General features: G+C 30.3%; 1 protein-coding gene across 2 annotated transcripts in view; it reads right to left on the bottom strand.

The window, feature by feature from the left end:
* Positions 1–4,851, bottom strand: part of LOC106459086 (LARGE xylosyl- and glucuronyltransferase 1-like) — a 138,568-nt gene that overhangs the window by 69,869 nt on the left and 63,848 nt on the right. Inside the window, exon 1 of one of the 2 annotated variants that reach the window (XM_013918670.2) lies at positions 3,977–4,119. The exons of the other annotated variant lie outside the window; for it this stretch is intronic. The gene's annotated coding sequence lies outside the window, so the exon portion shown is untranslated. Of the gene's footprint in view, positions 1–3,976; positions 4,120–4,851 lie in introns of those variants that run through there. 2 annotated transcript variants of the gene reach the window in all.

Genomic DNA, 4,851 nt, shown 5'->3' with positions numbered 1-4,851 from the left:
TTTAAGATTGTTAAGGGAATTGATAGTGTTGATGCATCATCGTTTTTCATACTTAATGATGAGAATAGTAGGACTACGGGATGCAAATATAAATGGGCAAAGTAGGAGTCATCTTCAGTTAAAACAGTTTTATTTTTGACCTTTGGAATGGTTCGCCTTCAGATGGAGGTAGTAAATTTAAGTGAGTTTAAAAGAAAGCTTGATAACTATATGAATAATAAGGGCTGGCTTTAAGGGTCTTTTTTAATATTTATTTAACAGTTTTAGTTTAGTTTAGAGGATGGGACAGCATAGATGGACTAGTATGTTCCTTGTTGTCCCTAAACACCATGTTATATGTTATTTTACAAGTGATTTTTCATATTTTCAAAAACCCTACATTAGTCGTTTATTAACAATGTTATATTCTACTAAACAGTAATAATACTTGCAGCATAATTAATCTGCTGGTATCAGAAAGCTATAAAAAATTCTAACGTACATCTTTTTTTTTTTCATGAACACTGTCCTTATTTTTAATAACTTCAGAAATAAACAATTTTATCATTAACTTTCAGTCCACTTTCTATGAACTAAATACCCCCAATATTGTTTTTACACAATTTCTATAAAGTATCTAAGCATTTTCCTAATCTTCATTCAACCAACTCTAATATGAATTACATTTAAATACGAAAATTACAATCAAAGCTTAGATTCTGGAAAGTTACTAACAAGACTTAATGGGATAAAAAGCAACTTGGGTTATTTTTCACCTTTATACTCAGTAAAACTATGAAGAGACTGATCAAAATCCTTTTCTTCCATAACAACATTAAGGCTATTCACATCCAAATTATACTTAAATTTTACATGATGATAACCAACATGCAATACTTTGCAATTACTGTAATTACAAGCCATATGCAATTTAATTGTCCAACTCACCAAATAATCTAAATCCTTTGGTAAAGCAGTAACATTCATATCACAATCGGCAATATCCAAGAACTTAATATCATTAGAAAACTTAACCAATTTATTGACCATTCTTTCATCTATGTCATGGGTGTAAATAAAAAAAGAACAAAGGTCCCTACACTGATTCCTGAGGTATCCCACTTGTTACATTAATCCAGTTTAACTCTCTTTATAACAACCCTCTGCCTTTTTCCATCCAATCTAATAACTCAATTTATCCCCCACACCCATAAAGATAAGCTTATTTAACAAGTCTTTTCCATGACTTCTTGTCAAATGCTTTCTGACAATTCAGGTATACCAAATTCATGACTCTTCCTTGATAAATATACACATAAGTAGTAACCTCTTCAAAAGATTGTCAAAAAGATTAATAAGCAAGATTTTCCCCCTAGTGAAACCATGTTGACTATCCAACAACATTTTAAACTTTGTTAAATAATTTTGCAGAATATAATTTATTATATGTTAAAAACTTTTCTCACCACTGATATAATATTAACATATTTATAATTACTTGGACAATTTTACCACCTCCTCAAAAACATCAGCCAATGTCTAATTTTTTAGTTCTGTCCAATAATCAAGGATTTGCACAAAATAGTAGCAAGTAATTTACATATCCAATCTAAAAATTTTCCATTTTTTACTTCAAAAGTTCACAATTAACATGATCATCTTGTTCAATTGTTTTCATCTAGTAACTGTTCAGGATGAGCAATATTGCTTAAATTTTTATTAGTAAAACAAAGAATGGTAGTAATTAGTAGCCCAGCCATCTCAACCATCAGAAATGAGCATTCCTCATAGGTCATACTCCCATCTTAACATTTTGCTTACCCTTAATATATTCAAAGAAATCCTTACCTTTAATTTATACATTTTAGCAAACCTTTTCAACTGCCTAATGTCCAGTTTGAACAAATCCCTTGATCTTATATAATCCTTTAAGTCTCTAGTTATAGCATTCAATTTATTAGCACTTTTCTTTAATTGTATTCTTTATACTCTTCGAGTCAACTTCGTATTTCATTAGTAGCTACTCTTTTCTCTATCTTAAATATTTCAAATTGTTTTCCACATTTGATCAGTATCTCTAACTAATTCAGTTCTCCCAATTCTTATCACAACCCTTCATAATTTGTATTTTTTGAAACTTGAAGCAAAAGGTCATTATTTCTGAACTACATATACAGTAAAACAAACCTAGTTAGGTAATGACCAGTTACACCCAGGTGTTCCCCAATCTCTACCACCTCATCATTTTCTAAATGGAAGTTAACAATAAATCTAAAATATCACTGGACATTCCCTGAACAATTGGTGAAAAAAACAAAAAAAACATCCTTAATGGTTTCTAAAACCTATCTCCCAGATGGTTTGATTCTAACCTTTCCCAATTATTATGACTGAAATTAAAATCCCCATAACTATAACATCATTAATTTCATCTGGCAGTCTATAACAAATTCCAAATAAATGCCTTCTCTATGTCCACTAATAGGAACCCAAATAGATTCAACCTTCATGTTTTTATCTTTGATGTCCCTAACTTCAACAGAATGTAACATATTTTACATACAAACCCATTCCTTCCCTTCTTTTTAGCAATTACAACTCAAAACCCTGTATTTCAGACATTTCTGCTTCCAAAATTGTCTGCATTTAACCAAGTTTCAGTTACTTCAAAAATATCAAAATCTTCCAACTAATGGTCTAAAGTCATCAGTTTTATTTCATATACTTCTCTCTCAATAGTAACAATTTAGTTTACCATTAAAACTATTTCTGTACTTTATTCCTACAAAAGTTGGATGTTTAAGAACCTGTGCTTTTAAAATTGGTCACAAACTTAAGTCTAGAATTAACATAACAAAACTAAATAAATCTGAGAACTGTAAAATCAAATTTTCTTGCACTACTACAAGATAAACATTTAAACATGTATGATTTAAATCTGTAAATAATCCTCAATTAGTAAATACTCATTCCTAATGATAGAACTGGGAGTAAGATTATAAACATTATTTATGGAAGTTCTTTCAATTTATTGTAGTTTTATCATCAATACAGTGGCAACACAGCTGCCAAGAAATTGTCAGTATGTGGATCTTCTCTGAAAGACTTATTCATTACTAATAACAATACTATTTTGCTTTTAATACTTTACCTAATACTTATAAACCAAACAAACTTTTGTTTTCTTTTCTGTAATGACTTGTTTAACAACATCAAGTAATAATATTTGAACTTTTAAAAGTAAAGCTTTCTCTATCAACCTACATTCTAATATAAGATCATCAGTAATATGTAATGTTCAGATTATGTCTAATCCCACTAAGCAAAAAAAGTTAATGCTCTTCTCCAAATTTCCAGAAGTGCTCAAAATAAACCATGAAACAGTTAAAAACCCAATAGTAGTAGTACTAATTATACTCTATAGTCACACCATGAATCAAGAGTCTGTTACTAGTGTGACACTCTTAATCTCTATCAGTCTATGTCTAAACATTGCTGTAAAAAGTGTAAATTATATAACAATGACAATGTTTTGGTAAAGTCTGATGAGTAATGATATTACTAATAGTACTAGTATAGCAAGTAACAGGATTACTCAACTGCCAGTTTTAAGAAAATAGTGATAAATAATACTAATAGCACTAATGGCATGGTACTACTCAGTAGTACTAGTACTAACAAAGTAACAATAGTAAAATTTAGTAATCAACAGTAATACTTAATATTTTACTATTAAGACTCATACATTATATTAATAAATTCAATACGTATATCAATTCAATATTAATACCGTAAGTTGTAACTTGTAGTTGTAGGTATAACAGTGAGTGTGCATCAACCACAGTTTGTAGCACTAAAGGTTTCTTCCTATCTTCGCATTTTGGGATTTTAAAAATAAAACTGGTCATCACCTTCGCCACATTTCTTTCTTTTAAGCAAAAGATGGGGCTATTAATATCAGTTATGCCTAACCTAAGTTAGAAACAACAAAACTTACTTCTCTTTAGTTTAGGCCTAAATTGTCCCTCCTTTTTCTCTGCGTGGTACTAGAGTTACAAAGCATGAACCTCAATCGCTATACACACCAGACAGTACATGACTTGTAGCATTCGGCACACTCGTGTTTTGATACACGCTTCTGACAGGTCTCGACTATTAGATTTAACACAGGGGTGGAGTTGTAATGTAAAATTCTAGATACGATTTAAACTTGAATATGATGCTAAACATGTGTACTAAAGATACAAACTCACTAAAAGTACTTTCCTGGGTACTATATTATACGAAAAATGTATAAACAACCATTCTCCAGATATTAAGAAACTTTAATTTTTATCGGAAACAATCGTGGATAACGAACTAATTCTTAAACTCACTATAACTTATTAAGTTATACTCAGTATAACTATAAGAAGTGCGTGGGGAACCTAATATTCATATATATATATATATATATGGCGCGATTGTTTGGGCATTATAAAGTTTATAATATTTGTACTTTCTCCGTGTTTTCATCTGTACGTGCATTTTACGAGTCAATTAAAAACTTATAAAATTGCCATTATATGTATGTATATACATATATATATATATATATAACGGCTAACTGTTTCTTGTGCTCTCTAAGTATTAACATGTTAGTCACATCAATATATTGTTAAGCCTCCAGTCGTTACTTAATTTTCCGTAAATTCGTTCCGACGAAACTTTAGCGCCACAAGTCCTTTCTTAAATAAAACTGGTTTATTCTTTCCGAATACAACTTTACCGATGCACTTAATTTCAACAGTCGCTCTATAACAAACGCTAGAACGTCTCACGTGCTCGTGCTCGACAATACTCAATTACACACGCTCTGACTGCAGTTCAATT

Source organism: Limulus polyphemus, unplaced genomic scaffold (genome assembly GCF_000517525.1).
Source record: "Limulus polyphemus unplaced genomic scaffold, Limulus_polyphemus-2.1.2 Scaffold556, whole genome shotgun sequence".
NCBI classification, from domain to species: domain Eukaryota; kingdom Metazoa; phylum Arthropoda; class Merostomata; order Xiphosura; family Limulidae; genus Limulus; species Limulus polyphemus.
Note: the sequence above shows the minus strand (reverse complement) of the source record. Positions and strands in the feature narration are given on the sequence as shown.